Raw genomic sequence first — 18,421 nt, 5'->3', positions numbered from 1 at the left:
GGGCTCAATTGTGGTCGTAAGTGTATTTTTGCAGGTATCAGTATCTTGTTTGTGTCAGACAATTGCTTCCAAAATGTTTAACTTTCAAATTAAATGCCATAAAATGTTAAGGCATCTCTCTCTCCATCTCCCCACCCTTCCTTCTCTTATAAAGAGTGCTTATTTCAGCTGGAGATGTAGAACTTTATATTTGACATAGGTCAAAAAACAGAATTGAAACAGATGGCTCCGGGAAGTGCATTTCCCCCCACTAATTTAAAGATTAAAGTCTATCTTTGGGAAAATTTGGTTGATCACAGTTGGCATCTAAAGCTAGATTTCAAAAGGAAAGAAAAAGATTTTGTCTCTAGGGAATGTTTTGAGAAGTCTCCTTTTGAGCAAAGCAAATGAGTCCTCCTCACCATTCACATTTTAATTAATCTCCAGATATTCTGTGAAGATGCACTTCCCAATGCCTTTCCAAAGGGCCACTGGATTTCAGAGAGAATTTTTGAAGCCTGCTTCAGTGGTAGAAGGTTGTCCCCAAAATTAAAATAGAAACCAAGATGGTGGCCACAATTGCTAGACTGGGAGAAAAGAAGGCACGGCTTGAATTGTGAGGTGTCATCCTGACTTTTATCATGCTTGCCATCTTTTGTATCATCAACCTGCAAATCATTTAATATGTGACTTATTTTGGTAGGAAAATTATCATCCCAGAACATAACATAGCAACAAGAAAACTTTCCATTTATGATAAACAGTTTTCATGAAAATTGTATACTGATTCCTTCCTTCCTTCCTTCCTTCCTTCCTTCCTTCCTTCCTTCCTTCCTTCCTTCCTTCCTTCCCTCCCTCCCTCCCTCCCTCCCTCCCTCCCACCCACCTTCCTCAATATCTGTCTAGTTCTCAACTTCAGTTCTGTCACTGCCATCCCAGGAACATGTTTTATAATCAAATAATTACAAAATATCGACGTGTTTGTTTCAGAACTTAATTACCCTCTTTGAATTTTTATGCAACAGAATAACATTTAGAAGAACAGAAGGCAAATGTCTGTAGCTCTCTATATATGTAAACTAACATCTGGGAAATTTCATCTGATAAATAGTCAGGAAAATGCCCATGAATTTTATTTTAACTCAACCCTGTGTACAAAATTGCTGGATAAATTCTTCTACATACCAAACTCTCTCCCCATGCCTACATCTAATGCACAAAATCAGTAAACATATTTTTATTTCACATTTTTCATATTAAATTTTAAAACATATCCTTATTCCCTATGTTGTTGTGTCTTCATCTGAAGCCCTTTGGCTTCCCTGTATTAAGGAAATCCTACATCTCTAAACTCATTTTTCACTGAAGGTATAGAAAAATGAAAGGAAAGTGCTCCCAAATTAAGCCCAGTTACTATATTGGAAAGAGAAAGATAAATTTATATTTTAGTAATCTGGATTTTGAAAATCCTAATTTGATGAGATGTGAAAAAGGATACAGGCTTTCCTGAATACAAAGTGGCTAGTTATTAAATCTAATTTATATAGAGTATTTTCAGTTTTTCTCTCAGTGACTCTTGGAAGTATGAACTGATTTCATGTGTTGATCTTGTCTCCTGATTTTCTATCTCTGATAGAGACTTCAAATTTAAGGTGGAATAGAAAGACCGTGCATTATCTTTGTATGAGGTAGTTTTTCTAATTTGAGGGAAAAGCTAAAATGCAGTAGAAGGACTAAGCAATTCACAATGCCTTTTTTCTCCAAGAAGTGTGATGAACCTTCTAAAGATGAAAATGCTATATTCTTTCAGTACTATATCATAGCCACAAAATGTTTTGTCTCCAAATATATATATTTATTTCCAAATATCTTTCTTATGTTTCATAAACATTAAAATGCAAACTAACATAAAGAGAAAAAAGGGGAGTGAACAACGGGACAGATTAAAAAGTGACAAAGAAATACATCAAACCAATATCAAACAAAAATGACCTACAACTTTTTTCAGTAGAAAGGAAATAGTACAATACAGCAACCTTTCCTCGTTTAAATGAATATTCAACATTTAAATTAGTTTAAAATTGTAATAATCAAAATTCTAAAAAAAATATTCATATTATATTCTTCTATTAATCTAATGTATAGTAAATTGTCAAATATGAATAACCAAAGATTTAAAAAAACTCTAAGCTTAACCCTAAGCATGGTATTTCTCTAGTCAGATAGATTTAATCCTCATATAATGTTTTGTCAAGAGATCTGTTTAGTTTTTATCATTAGAAATATTTAGTGAAATATGGAATAACAGAAAAATGGGATTGATTCAGCAGGATTCATTTTTTATATATATACATAATGACACATGAGACATATATACAATACCAAGAGTGGTTCTTCCAACGTGGTAAAGAGGAGAGATGGTAAGTAAGTATAAACACAGGCAGAGTACAGCAGAGAAGTGTTTCAGTTTCAATTCAGCAGACAGAGAAGATCAGACTAGTTTAGTTCTCAGCACAGAATCAGAGCTGCAGGGCTAAGCCACACCCAGGCTCCAATCTGTTTCAGTTTCCAAACAGTTCCCAGTGGCTGACCTGTTACCATGCCTATTCATTGGCTGACCTTGTTGCTATGCCCTATTCCAGTTCATAAATATTCTGACACCTTATACTATTCTAAATAAATGATGGTATAATCTTTTCTTAAAAACCCTCAGTGAAGAAGCACTCACAATTTCTGAAGGGTAAGATGTTCCTCTGATTTACTGTTTTCACTGTCAGAACCTTAGTTGTAGGTTGGATCTCTTTTTAATGATCTTCCACCCTTTACTTCTTGTCCTGACTTCAGGTGCTTTGGAAAATAGACCAGCCCTCTCTTTTCTGTGAAAGTCCTTCAAGTACTGGAAGACTGCTATCATGTCATCGCTAATCCTCCTCTTGTCTACCTACCTACCTACTAGACATTCCTGGTATGGTTTAGCCTCCAGACACCTTCTCATCTTTGTTGCTTTTCTCTGTACACTTTCTAAATATTTACTGTGAAAATATTTACAGACCCCTTAAATCCTGGACATAAACTTTTTCAACTCCTACCCTCAAAACGACACTATAGAGCACTGCACAGCAGAACAAATGGACACAAGAACAGTTTTCCCCCCCGAATTCCATCACTCTGCTAAACAAATAATTCCCTCAACACTGTCAAACTATTTACTAAATCTGCACTACTATTAATCTTCTCATCGTTCCCATCACCCATCTCCTTCCACTTATGACTGTATGACTGTAACCTTGTATCCTTACGATTTATATTGATACTGTTTCCTGATTGCTTATTTGTACCTATGTCTATCATTAAGTGTTGTACCTTATGATTCTTGATGAACATATCTTTTCTTTTATGTATACTGAGAGCATATGCACCAAGACAAGTTCTTTGTATGTCCAACCCCAATTGGCCAATAAAAAATTCTATTCTATTCTATTCTATTCTATTCTATTCTATTCTATTCTATTCTATTCTACTGTACTCTACTCTACTCTACTCTACTCTACTCTACTCTACTCTACTCTACTCTACTCTACTCTACTCTACTCTACTCTACTCTACTCTATGGTCTCAGCATCATTTTGTATCCTGGTAACATAATATTCCAAGTGTTTATTTCAGTTCACTTCAGCACTGTTAATTGTGGTTATACTTTTAATGAGCAAGTGATATTACCTAATCTAGAAGTCACTGTTTTCTTAAACTATTTGGAGATACTTTTCTCTCTTCTGATATTAGTTGATATTTACACGTCTCAAAAATGTCAAACTCATTTTCCTCTCTCAGGAACTGAAATGAATGCCAGGTTTGTGTGTATTCCTTCCGAATCTTCTTTACATTGTAGTTTTTTTCTAAAAGTAGTTACATTATTCATTTCAAAGGTTGACAGGTTCAAACCTGTCATTTACTTTGAGCAAAATGAGGATGCAATGAAGTACTACAGTTTGGAGAAGATGCAAAAAAAAAAATCAAGGTAAAAATTTAGGAAGATCAAAACAAAGTGAAGTGCAGTACTATAGGAGATTGTCAAGACTGATACATTCTGGGAAATATAGATAAGATTAAGCTGATCATATTTTTCAGAAGAACTTATAAAACAAATGGTTTTTTTAACCACATATAGAATAGAAATAACTACGATTTTTTAAACTTAATATAAAAGAAAGTAAATCTAAGATATTTGCTTATCTAACCAATATTGGCCTCAAAAGTCTGAGTTTAGGCCAGATTAAAGCAGTATACAATTTTCCAATTCAAGATGCACAGGAAACAAAGCTATTTACTTTGGTAACTGTGGCAGAAAATCCTTATAGCACTTCCCTCCATTCATACACAAAATAATGGTAATTAAATGACATCCATAAAACTGGTTAATGAAAAGATTAGGTCCATGGACCTGTGAGATATCAAGATATGTATTTATTTGTGTTTGTGGAACTGGTGTTGCCATCTTTGTGTTTGCAAGGTGCTCTTGACAAAGAGATGTAATATAACTTTCGCCATTACGGCGTGTCAAATTTTTCCACTTTCAATTTCCAAATATTAGGGATGCTCAAAAGTTGTGACATTCCTTGGGGATTGTAAAGATATTTCAGTTACTTTAATATAATTCAGATATGCTTGGTAAGTAACTACATAGATATAAATTTTTAATATGTTGTTAGTTTCATTTCCAGGGCGTGTCAAATTTTTCAACTTTCAATTTCCAAATATTAGGTGTGTTCAAACCAGTGGTGGGTTCTACTTACCTTTACTACTGGTTCGCAATGGGACCATGCGTGCGCACTTGGGTTGCTCGCTCATGCACTTCTGTGCATATGCAGATCACCCATGTTGATGTCGTGGCGGGTGGGCAGAGCGTTGCTTTTACTACCGGTTCTATAGAACCAGACCAAACCGGGAGCAACCCACCACAGGTTCAAACGTTGTGACATGCCTCAGGGATTGTAAAGATATTTTGCTTACTTTAATAGAATTTAGATGTGCTTGGTAAATAACTACATAAATATCATAACGTTTCAGACCAGCAATTCCCCAGCTAACAATTCAGACCAGCAATTCCCCAGTATCATCAAAGAAAAACCTTACTCTATGTGCAGTGAGCCAGGTGGAAGGTGTGATTCTGGGGAATTGCTGGTCTGAACTGTTTGCTGGGGAATTGCTGGTCTGAAAAGTTACAATATTTATGTAGTTATTTATCATTTCATACCAGAGAAAGGCTCAAAAACAGGAAAACCCTCTGAAATGATAGCAGATAATCTGGTGTATTTCATGAAGAAGAAAGGCATTGACAAAAGCTTGAAGGCCATTGGAGGAGATTCTACAAATGTTAATACTGGCTATGAAAGCAGTGTCATGAACTGGATAGAGGTCATCTACTCTGCTGGAACTGATTGACTGGTCTGAAGGTGTATATGAGCCACCTTTGACGTGCAAATTGACTACAGCGGAAATGAAGAAGTTCATTGATGAACCAATGCAAGTACCACGGTGGCCCTGTCATGCCCAATCAATAGAGAGATGTGTGAAACAGGTCACAGAGGCAGCAAGCAGAGTGTATACGCATGAGAAATGTGAGGGTTATGCCAGAGGCCAAGAAGCAAGTCAGCAGCTGATGTCAAAGAACGAATCAAAACAAGACTTGATAAAACTCACTTAAACATTCTTGTAACTCAGATAATTGCTTTCTGATCCTTTAGTTTATGATTGCATGGATTATTTTTTTACTTAGATAAGATTCATGCAGAAAAAAACCCTTTAATTTTTTTTTGACACGAGGTGTAATTTTGAGAAGATAAACAGTATTTGTGGGGTATATGATCAGGCGTCGATTTACCATACCAGGCTAAATGTTGTGTAATTGCAAAAAATAATAGCAGATATGAATTCTTGGTGCAAAAACACCTATTTTTAGAAACTCCTCACTGAAAAAAAAAAATGCAAACATTGATATTCACCCCATTAAATGACATGCCCTACTCCCCATTCTAGCAACGTAACCTACAAAGTTTTTTTTTAAAAAAAATATATTTTCAATTTTATTTTTTTGACTTAATACAAGTTGTACAATCCTACGAGCGTGAAAAAGAAGTAACCCCATGCAAATCAATTTTGATAAGATTCAAATCTATCAAATATGATTTGGGATTTGAACAGCATATGATAAGATTTGAGCCTGCATTTTAAAAGCAATTCGGTTTGATTCAAGCTGCTTCGAGGTTCAAGATTCAGGTGTTTTTTTTTTTAAAAAAAATCAAGGCTACAACAGAGCAACATCAAAAGGCCTGCAGCTGTTTCAATTTTTACCAGAGTTGGGATGAAAATAGCAGGGACTGCAGACTCTGGAGGATCTGACAAGTTTCAGCTGGATAGTTTGAAGGTTTTTGCTGCAGGAAGGTTTGAAATATTGCCCTGTAATTTTGCCTTTGGCCTTTTAAGACAGAGATAGCAGGGAAGAGGAAAGGACAGCACAGCAGCGTTCAAGTTAGCGTCCAGATCTATCATCAGAACCAATGAAAAAATAATCCTGTCCAGAAAATGGTTAGTTTGAAACTGAACTTTTAAAATGATATAAAAACGAAGCTGTTATTTTTCTATATGCTTTGGGGAGGCTAAGATCGATGGCATGTCTCTGAAGTGTGACCATTGTTTTGCATGTGAGGATGATGCTATTTCTTGTTGCTAATAGCAGTAGCACTAAGACTTATATACCACTTTACAGTGCTTTACAGTCCTCTCTAAGCAGTTTACAGTTGTCAGCATATTGCCCCCAACAATCCTCATTTTTCCAACTTTGTAAGGATAGAAGGTTGATCCAGTGTTTTTCAACCTTGGCAACTTAAAGATGTGTGGACTTCAACTACCAGAATTCTCCAGCCAGTCTTACCATCAGGGCATGATTTCTAGGGATCAAGCAGCTTCTTTAGAACAAACAAGGCTATAAAGGCAGGGCCTCTTTGGCTCAGACTGATAATGCAGTCTGTTATTAACAGCAGCTGCCTGCAATTACTGCAGGTTCAAGTCCCACCAGGTCCAAGGTTGACTCAGCCTTTCCTCCTTTATAAGGTAGGTAAAATGAGGACCCAGATTGTTGGGGGCAATAAGTTGACTTTGTATATAAATATACAAATAGAATGAAGACTATTGCTAACATAGTGTAAGCCGCCCTGAGTCTTCGGAGAAGGGCGGGATATAAATGCAAATAAAAAAAAAAATCTGATACACAAAAATCCAGATGTTCAATAGGGGGTAGTCAAGAGATACCAGTAGCTTGAATTCTTTGCTTCTCTAGTGACCATTTATATTTTTGCAATCCAGATGTGGTAGCTCTAATGTATAAATAAAACTACACTTAATTTCCCTTCAGATAAATTACACGCACCACTATAATTTGCTCCACATGCAAAATGTAGACGTGTGAGCTACTCCATTGTTCAGACTGTCTCCAGTTGTTCTACAGCAGGAAGCATCTTTACACCTCAAAGTAAAATTTATCTATACGAAAATGTAAAAGAAAAAGTGTATATCCACTTAAAGAATCTCCCTTCCATTGCTAATATAATTACCTCAAGTAGTGGCGTGTGAAACTCACCATATAATGAAGTTGAGTTTGATTGCTATTCCCAGTGAAGTCAGAAGAAGCACTAACAATTTATTCAGTAGAAAATCATCTGGCTAAAAAAAAAAAAACATCAAGAATACACAGTGGGATTTAAGAAAGATAAGAATGATTAAAGCCATTAACTAGAGAAGTAATCTGATTTAAAATTAATTGTTCAGCCCTGCTCTCTCTCTATATATAACAGTACTGCTTTTCACAAGTCCACAATTGTCACAAATTTGCTCTCTCTTTAACAGTAGCAATAGTAATGGGAGAAATTTTTCATTCAGGCAAAGAAAGTTTGTGTCATGGATTCCAAATTGAAGGCTTTGCTTTGAAAAGGAAAATGAAGCAGACCTATCCAATAGCCTCAATTTTTTTTCTGCAAGGTAAGTTAGATCAGGGGAAAAAAGATTGATCCAAAACGTGTCATGGGCAAGCCAGGACTTAAAGGTTAATCCATAATTCTTGTCAGAGCCCATGTCCTGTACTCTTTCTCAAAGAATCAGGATGAATAAAAGGAAGTCTTGGAGACCACTGACAGACATGTTCCCTGATTTAGTTGAGAAAACTAGGAGGAATTAGACTTTGCAGATGGTCCTCCAGCTTCAGATTATGATTTAAGTTCCTTAAAGCTCATAAAAATTAATGTCAATGTTTGGCTGAGAATAGGTAGCTGTGTTGTGACCGAGGCCCAAATAGTGATTACTGATTACTGTGAACCGCTCTGAGAATCAGCTCCACTTGGGTTTTCCAACCAGTGTCAACTCTGAAGCGAACCTGGCTGAAGCCATCTTTTGCTGCCTCATAGTTGCCACAAACCCTGACAGGTGGGAAGGGAGGGGGGAATAGACCGGCTAACAGTCAAAACAAAAAGTTTTCTTGGAACCAAAGTTATCTCAACAGTGGCAGATCAAGGAGTGGCATGACCAAGCAGCCTGCCAGCTACTTCCATTGGACAATGTGACCGGTGACAACTGGGAGGGGGAACTTTTGCTGTTTTAATTAGGTGAAAATCGTGGGAACTTTTAGTTGGTCTAAAATGATCTAAAATGGACAGCTAACATCAAAAACATCATCAAAAAAGCACAAAAAAGAATGTTCTTTCTGCACCAACTCAGTAAGCTCAAACTGCCCAAGGAGCTGCTGATTCAGGTCTACAGAGGAATTACTGAGTCTGTCATTTGCACCTCTATAACTGTCTGGTTCGGTTCTGCAACCCAACAAGAAAAACACAGACTTCAGAGGATAATTAGAACTGCAGAAAAAATAATTGCTACCAACCTGCCTTCCATTGAGGACCTGTATACTGCACGAATCAAGAAGAGGGCCGTGAAAATATTTGCAGATCCCTCGCATCCTGGACATAAACTGTTTCAACTCCTACCCTCAAAACGACACTATAGAGCACTGCACACCAGAACAACTAGACACAAGAACAGTTTTTCCCCGAAGGCCATCACTCTGCTAAACAAATAATTCCATCAACACTGTCAGACTATTTACTGAATCTGCACTACTATTAATCGTCTCATAGTTCCCATCACCAATCTCTTTCCATTTATGACTGTATGACTATAACTTGTTGCTGGCAATCCTTATGATTTATATTGATATATTGACCATCAATTGTGTTGTAAATGTTGTACCTTGATGAATGTATTTTTTCTTTTATGTACACTGAGAGCATATGCACCAAGACAAATTCCTTGTGTGTCCAATCACACTTGGCCAATAAAATTCTATTCTATTCTATTCAATAAACATGTTCTTTGAGGAATCTACCTGCCTCAGAGTTCTGCTTTCAATGGGTGCATTACAGTGGTAGGTTGCTACTGGTTCTCCCCGGTTCAGGAGAGCTGTTAGCAGAAATCTTGATGTGTGAGCGAACCGGTTCTCTCTGTCTTGTCAGTTGGGCCCTCCCACCCACCCCCGCACTATACATACCTTTATTCCTTTGTTTCTAGCCCAGCTGTAAGGTGCAGCAGAGTGGATTGCCATGCCTCAGCTATATTTTTATTAAATGCGCTTGCACAAAGTGCAAGTTCAGCATGCGTTGCAAGTGTAGCAAGCAGGTACATGGCGATTGCTCGCAAAGCGCATGCATGAAGCGAACCGGTGGTAAAACCAGTTAGAACCCACCACTGGTGCATTACTTGGAATGCTGAGAACCAGTTGGTTAGAAGACTAAACAATCAAACAAAGAAAACAAGTCCAAAGCAGGCACAGAACTTTAGGGGAGATGCTTCAAAGAAGTTATTCTGTCTGTAGCATTCAGATGAGAAAACCATAGCAACTGAAATACTATGCGACCCAGAAGTTCAGGATGTGACTAGGAGAATATATTTTTCAAGTGGATCCGCACCCCAAAATAGCTACAAAAGAGGCCTTTGAGGCAGCAAGTTTAGAATAAAGAAGGCTGTGCTCCGTCCTCAGCCCTAGCTGGTGTTAACGGTTAATGGTAGCACAATCCTTTCTTGCCTCAGGATAGATATTTTAATGCAAGTGCAGACATTGATGTATTACGGCAAACAACCATTTCCAGTTAAAAGTGAAAAAGATAGTAGCCTTAAGCAAAAGCAAACTATGTTTTCCATCAGAGGATTACAGCGTTCATAGAAGACATGTTTTTTTATCCCCAAATGTAATTACCTTGTACCATTGATTTTTTTAAATTGGAATCACCTTCCAAAACTGGCACTCAAATAGCTGAGGGTAAATTTGCTGTGAGTGTTCAGTTGGGCTTCTCTAATCCCCTTTCTTCATTCAGACACATATTTTGGACCTAATGGAAAAATGAAAAGTCAGGGGAAATTTTTGCATAATTTTAGCAAGAAGCTACAGTCAGAAAAGGGAAAGGATACACAAATATTTTTTTAACCCTTAACATACTATTTCAGCTAGGCTATTACAGACATGAGGTCATGATGACCTCATTAGCAAAAAGACATTCGATGTTTTCATGGCTGGATCTAAAATTTGATGTATAAAGCAGTAAACCAAAAAATGTATTGATCTCTATCAAATCCACTTTGCGCAGGTCGCTTTTTGTTTCTCCATCCCTGAACTTCAATCTTTCTTCTCTAATTTTTACATTGGTCCACTGAATGATGGCGATAATAATTTCTTTAGAAAATAATAATTTCCAAATCTATAGGGGAGTAGGTGAATTTCCAAGATTTCTAGCTGCTGACTGTAGTCCAGGTAATTAAACAACAATATTGTGACTATTCGGCTCTGGAACAATTGCTTCCAAAAGGTGCAGAAGACCATTTGAATTTGTTCTTGCTATTTAAATTATTGCACGACGTAGATTGTACCTCGTCATCAATTTCATTGGGAGTGTTCTTTTTCCCTCCCCCAATACTCCCAACAAAGAGTAAGTCAAAGGCCACCTCTTCTACTTTATTTACATAGATAAATGTAAACGTCTACCCACGGGCCTGCCAAGTTTCTGGAGATAACGAGGAAATTATAGATAAGGCCAGAATTATTCCCGAATATATTCTTCCCTCCATTGACACAGTTTGCCCACGCAAATTCATTGCTTTGTCCAAGACAAAAAACCAGGAAGTCCCGCCTCCTATTTATAGTCTCTGCAGATGTCACTGCATGACCATCATTCCTTGGCTGTATCCCAACGCTTCTTCTGCTGCGCGCGCCGGTCACATCTGCGCAGTCTTGTATCACTCCAAAACTGTTCTTGGGGCGTTGCCAAATCAGAAGAAGGCTCGAGAGAATCAGGCTTTGCCGGTCCCTTTGAGTGGGTGCCAGGGAGGGAGAGGGCCCAAGAGAAGCAGGGCTTGCCAGGTCTTCTCCCTCACTTTCTGAATCATCCGAGTCCAGGAGTCCGGGTCCAGGAACCTGGGTCACAACAGGGAGCTTCATCATCGTTGATGTCAGAATCGGCGGCGGGTTCCTCATCGTCCGAAATTTTCAAAAATTTTCATCACAATCCAATTCCACTTCACTCAGATCATGCTCTGCTTCTTCATACCATTTTAGAACCATTTCTTTGATGTTTGGATTACCAAATTGCACTCTTTTTGGTGGAAAATTTGGCCCCGACATTATAAAAAAAAATATGTGATCTGTGGTCAAAAGATCTGTGGTCAACAGACCGAAACTCAAATTCAAATGCCACTATAGAAAACACCAAATAACTGATGCAAGTGCAATGCTCCATACATTCTTATTGGTGGGAAAACAAAAGCTATTCGCAACCAGAATGGTCCATTTCTAAAAATAGGGGTGTTCTGAACATTTTGGAAAACTGTTGCGGTCAGTATGACCGCAGGTCTGTGGTTATGAGTTAATATGGCCAAAGCTTTCTGCAAGTTCTCAATATCCTGGGGAAAACTTGTTTTAACCTGGTTCAGTGTAATGTGAATATCTTCAAATTCATCATTCCCAATATTGTCAAGTACAGCCCTCACTGCAAGCTGCTTGTTGTTTCCAATCCAGTAGAAACTCTGACCTATGTGGCATGGAAAATCAGTGGCTTTCCTAAGCACCGTGTTATTGGAAGTGGCTGTAATATGGACTCTGCCCATTGGATGACAGACTGGGTATCCATCCTCTCAGCTGCCATAATTGGATTATTGGAGAGCATCGGGATTCCAGTGTGCCTGTCTGGAGTGAAGGTTGATGATGTCTCCTTAAAAGAATTGCATCCTGAAATGGGTACTGATGGAGACAAGGAGAACTGGAAAGAAGCCCACAAGCAGGTGGTGGACAGTGCTTATGAGGTGATCAAGCTGAATTGCCCACATCATGGGCAATTGGTCTGTCTGTGGCTGATCTGGCTGAAACCATGATGAAGAATTTAAGGAGAGTACATCCAATTTCTACAATGGTGAAGGGTATGCATAGAATTAAAGATGACGTGTTCCTAAGCGTTCCATGCATTCTGGGCATTACAGATCTGATCAAAATGACTCTGAAGACTGAAGAAGAAAATAAATTGAAGAAGAGTCCTGAGACACTGTGGGGAATCCAGAAGGAGCTTCAGTTTTAAATCTCTCTTTGCTATTTACTAATGTGAAACAGGCCTTAGTTGGTGGTTACTTGCACTTTTCAAATGAGACAATTTATTGAGACAAAATACAAGTATGTATCTGAGGCATCAATGGTTAAATTACAACAAAATTCCTGTTCCTCATTTAGAAATAGAAGCTACAAGATTCCTATCTTGATCTGTGACCAGAATAGGAATATAATGTAGTTTTATGAAAGGATATACAGTCGATCCAGCATCTACTTAAAACATTCTAGAAGCTTTATTAGAAGGCTGCACCACCCCAGATTTGAAAGCAAAAGATATTTAGGAATATGTATGGGAGTGCATATGCCAATTTTTAAAGCAAGCTCGTCCTTTCCAAGTGTTGAAGGGCAATGCTGGAGGGCTAATACAGAAACCTGGGAAAAGACATGGTAGCTTGAAGGAGTTTCATGTGTTCCCTGCAGCATCCTTTTTCCCTTGTGCTGCCCAGCGTTATTTGTCATGAGCTTTATATTACTGAAAGAACAAAATAACTACATTTATGATGGCCTGAAGGAAAATAGAAGGGAAAATGATGTTTCATAATTCAGGCACTTCCAGAACTCTGGAGATACTTTATCACTTCAGATTGTCCTCAGTTAACAATGGAAATTTGGATGGGAATTCCCATCACTAAGTGATGCAGATGTAAAACATGGCATCGTGTCATGCTTTTACATTGCTTTACATTGCTTAGCGATGGCAATCCTGGTGGGCAGGCAAGTCGCTAGTGTAGAGCAGGGAAGACTGTGAGCAATTTACCAGAGCGACTTGCAACCTTCCTCACTGGCTTCCCCCATTGATGTTGCTTGGCAGAGAAAATCACAAATGGTGATCATTCGACCATGGGATACTACAACTGTTGTAAGTGCAAGCTCATTTCCAAATGCCCAAATTGCAATCATTTGGTTATGGGCAGGGGTGGGTTCCACTTACCTTTACTACCGGTTTGCATCGTGCCTCATGAGCAGATCACTTTTGATGATGTTCGGATTAGTGGGCAGAGCCTCCCGCCAGTTTTACTACCAGTTCTATAGAACTGGTCTGAACTGGGGGCAACCCACCACTGTTATGGGTGTCAAGGATCCAGAAAAACCTCCTCTGCATAAAAAAAACTCAGAAGCCATTGCCTTTCAGAGTTCTTTACTAGCATAAGGAAACTGGCACACGCGGAGTGAAATTCCAAAACTGAATTTCCGGATTCTTTTCCCAGTTATACAAACCCCAAGAGTCCCATCCCCCCTTAACCTCTTTGCTGGTCATATGGTCCAACGTTCGTCCACTTTATTCAAAACCTCTTCTTGCCACTCTTTCTGCAGATGTGAACACCATCCGACCCTGACCGCTTGAAGAATGTTACCATACCCCTCAACCCCCCTTCTTCCCCTCAGGGGAAAAATGTGGCAGCGTCTGGAAACCTAAGGCCTAGTATGATTTCCAGGCCTGACAATGGGAGTGTTAGGAAGCCAGAACTTCAAGGACTGGTCCTAAGTCCCCCTTGTCCAGCAGTGTTATAAGTTCAAAGGTTTGCTAAGCAAGTGATCGTTAAATGAAGACTACCTGTAGCAGTCGGAGTCAGAAATCTGTTCTAACAAATACAAGTAGCCCTCAACTTATAACAGTTCATTGAGTGACACTTCAAAATTACAACGGCACTGAAAAAAGCGACTTATGACCATTTTTTGCACTTATGACTATTGCAGCATCCCCACGGTCATGTGAATAAAATGCGGATGCTTGGCAACTGATTCATATTTATGAAGGTTGCCATGTCCCAGGGTCATGTGATCCCCTTTTGTGACCTTCTGGTAAGCAGAGTCAACAGGGGAGCCAGATTCACTTAACAATGTTAGTAATTTAACAACTGCAGTGATTCACTTGACATATGTGGCAAGAAAAGTCGTAAAATGGGGCAAAACTCACTTAACATATGTCTCACTTAAGAACAGAAATGTTGGGCTCAATTGTGGTCATAAGTCGAGGACTACTTGCATATCTATTTCTATTGTGGCCTGCCAGTGGCCAGCAGAGCTAGCAGTAGATTCGGATAGTGAGGAGATTGGGCAGGAACATGGGCCAGTCCTGGAGTCTGGGGAAGGCTCTGATGAAAGTGCTCTGTGTCGGAGGCAGAGACGGAGCCAGGGCTATATGACAGGTATCAGCTGCCTTCGGAGTCAGACATCAGTGAGGCAGACGGACAGCTGGAGCCTGTTCCCAGTGTGTGCATGCACAGAGTTGCCAGATGAAGGGAACAGCTAAGGAACAAGGGTCAACTTGGGAATAAGGCCACAGGTGGACGATGAAGGGCCCCTCCCATAGAGAATAAAAGAGGAGCCAAAGGGGAGGGGTGTTTGCAGGAGACAATTAGTTCATTCCTGCATTCTTGCCAAATATTGCAGCATCTGAAAGATATCGGCCTGGCTACTCACAAAGCCTGATAAAGGTCAGTAATTGTGAACTATCTTGAAAGAATGTGGGACAGGAAAGACTTTGAGGACTCGGCTTCGTGTTGCTGGGGTAGCCTAGGTCAGAACAATTCCATCTATTCTATCATTGAAAACTATCTCATGCCCTCTGTAAGCCAGAAGATGACAATATTGCCATGTTGGCGAGACCCTAGTACAGGAGTGTCAGACTCACTGCATCGTGGCAGTTTCATGTGACATATTGTGACTTTTTTCCCCTTTGCTAAACTGGGCATGGGCATGGGCATGGCCACTGCATGATGCATCCAGCCTGCATGATGGATCCAGCCTTTGACAGCCTTGCTCTAGTAAGATGTTTTATTTAGGGCTGCTCTTGACGATGATTCTGAAATCAACTGCTTATTTGTTAATCGGTACTGATCAGTTCAGCCAAAAAGCCTTGGAGTGGTGCGGTGGCCTAGAGATGGAGCTCTCACCTCACAATCAGGAGGCTGTGAGTTCGTTCCTCAGTAGAGGCAGATATTTCTCTCTCTGGGCACACTGAAAATATATCTGCTGAACAAAACTCTGCATTGGTGACAGGAAGGGCATCCGGCCATTAAAACACTCTGCTGGCTCCATTCAGTTGCCCAGACTCCACCCTGCAAGGGATTATGGGGTTGTTAAAAGAAGATGAGGATGAGGATGATGAGTTCAGCTGTTTTGCCGGGCTTGCACTGGCAGCCATCAGAGTTAGGTTCTTCTTATCTTCAAAAATACACTGTCTATAATCTAGCAGTTGGAGAATGCAGTGAGGAGCTGTCTAGTGAGAACCTGAAAGGCTTACGACCATCTTTTGTTATCAGACCTCTCATTCTGGAATGGTGTGACCCATGAAATCAACCTTAGCTCCACCTTTTTTTTTTGTCCACCACACAACTGTCAAAGATACCCCTCTTCTTAGATTCAGAGGATTTTAATTAGAATGGCAACACCTCCTCTTTTAATGTTGCCTAGTTCTTGTGGATGTTTTTAGATCTATGTCTCAAGCTGTACAAGGAGGTGACATACAAGTGTTGGTCTAAGTGCTGGTATACATAAATAAAGCAGTGTGGTAGCTGTAGCCCCGGGGTCGAAGCTCCTGAGAATCCACAGAGTTCCTGATTATGTATTTCATATTATAGCTTTTGTTTCTCATAGAATTTCCACACTAGTAATTCCATCCCTGTGGTGATAAATCATGAACTCAGACAGGCTTTTTATCACCTTGGTGATGGCTGGGTGATGCTATAAATTGCTAGTGCAGAAATGTTCCTGGTCACCTTAGAACATGAGAGAAAGTTGAGACTTTAACAGCATGCTGAGGACAGACTGGTAAAACTTTATTTGGGGATGTGTGTTTGGAAGTAAAAAATATGACATGCAGATATATGATCCATCACATTATTTATTAACCCTTTATTCTAAGTTTATTTTGATGCAAAACAGCATTCTCACTCATAACATATTCTCCTCCCTCTCCCATTGATTCAAATGGCAATCTATAGAGGCTTACATTGCCATTGGTATTATTATTATTATTATTATTATTATTATTATTATTATTATTATTATTATTATTATTATTATTATTATTAAATTTATTTATTTGTCAACAAGTATAAGAAAACAAGTAACAGTATAGACATAGACATGGACACATGAAAAAAATTGGCACACACAGAAAAAGGATAAAGGTAAAGGTAAAGGTTCCCCTCGTACATACGGGCTAGTCGTTGCCGACTCTAGGGGGCAGTGCTCATCTCTGTTTCAAAGCCAAAGAGCCAGCGCTGTCTGAAGACATTTCCGTGGTCATGTGGCCGGCATGACTCAAAGCCAAAGGCACACGGAATGCTGTTACCTTCCCACCAAAGGTGGTCCCTATTTTTTCTACTTGTATTTTTATGTGCTTTCAAAACTGCTAGGTTGGCAGAAGCTGGGACAAGTAACAGGAGCTCACCCCGTTACATGGCAGCACTAGGGATTCGAACCGCTGAGCTGCCGACCTTTCAATCGACAAGCTCAATGTCCTAGCCCCTGAGCCACCGCGTCCCCTAGAAAAAGGATATAAATAGGCAAAACATAGCATTCCATTCCATTTTCTTGTTCCTCCTCTAGGTTGCAGTGATGCAACTTTTCTTCCGCCTTCTGTGCTGCTGGGATGCTTCTCTCTATCCATAGTTTAGCAAGTTCCCAATGTTTACCCCTTCAGATCTCATTTGGCTGAACAAAATTGTTGCCGGAACTTCAGACCGGTGATTGAACAAAGAAAAACGGATCATGTTTCCACAGTCTCATTCTTAGATCGTGGCTGGTCAGAGTTGGCATTGCTGGATCATATAAATACTGGAAAGGGAAGGATTTCTCAGTATTAAAAGGTTCAAACAGTCTAGTTTGGTATGCATATAAAGCATTGTTCTCCAAACAAAAGGAAAAGGCAGTCTAACCAGATGTCCACTTCTTGGAGTACGGTTCAACAAGATGAAGAAATGGCACAAGGTAAGCTGTGGCTCATTTTTCTATACTGTTTTCCTAATCTCCCAAGCAATTTTATTTGGCTGACTTATTGATCTTCTATTTGAGAAAAGTTTCATATGAAAAGAAAAGCTAAACAGCTTCCAGCATAGCTCCTGGATCAATCACAGGCTTTGCTTGAGTAAGCAATGGTTTGGTACTGCTGCTGGTTTTGAGGCCTTCTTGTTTGCAAAAACCTGGAATTGTTCTCTACACTTTGTCTATATCTTACCACCAGGGGTGGGCTTCAAAAATTTTACCAAGGGGTTCTTTGCCCTGTTGCTGGGTGGGCATGGCCATGGTGGGTGTGACCTATGAGTTCTGTTCATCCCTTAAGAGCAAAACCAATAGAATGGCTTTGAATCTGCCACTCACTCTCTGTTAGCTTCAGCAGAAAGGCAATGGCAAACAATTTATGAAAATGTTGCCAAGAAAATTGCGTGGACTTATTCACCAAAAGTCAAGACAAAAACAAATGTATACACAAACACACACACACATACAGAGAATCTCTCCATCTGTATTTTTATTTCTGCTTGTCAAACATGCTTTTGGTCTTTTCTCAGACTTTTAAATTTATTCTGATGAATTTCATTAAAGTTTGTTGGTCATGCTTTCTTTATTGTTTGGGCTTTCCACTGTGCAAAAGTAGTTGAAGTCTTGGATAGAAATATTTCAAACAAGTAATAAATGTTTGTTTATTATGTGATCTGAAACATAATGAAAAGTAACATGGTACACGTTTTTGATGCACGACAAACTTTAAATATTGGTTAAAAAATAGTAATTTTGTCTCTG

At 39.2% G+C, this 18,421-nt stretch overlaps 1 pseudogene; it reads left to right on the top strand.

Moving 5' to 3' along the window:
• The first annotated feature begins 2,341 nt into the window (after window positions 1-2,341).
• LOC131194237 (L-lactate dehydrogenase A chain-like) lies at window positions 2,342-12,701 on the top strand (annotated as a pseudogene).
• The last annotated feature ends 5,720 nt before the right edge of the window (window positions 12,702-18,421 follow it).

Source organism: Ahaetulla prasina, chromosome 3 (assembly GCF_028640845.1).
Source record: "Ahaetulla prasina isolate Xishuangbanna chromosome 3, ASM2864084v1, whole genome shotgun sequence".
Taxonomy (NCBI): domain Eukaryota; kingdom Metazoa; phylum Chordata; class Lepidosauria; order Squamata; family Colubridae; genus Ahaetulla; species Ahaetulla prasina.
The sequence above is the reverse complement of the archived record's forward strand: the minus strand, read 5'-3'. Positions and strand labels throughout refer to the sequence as shown.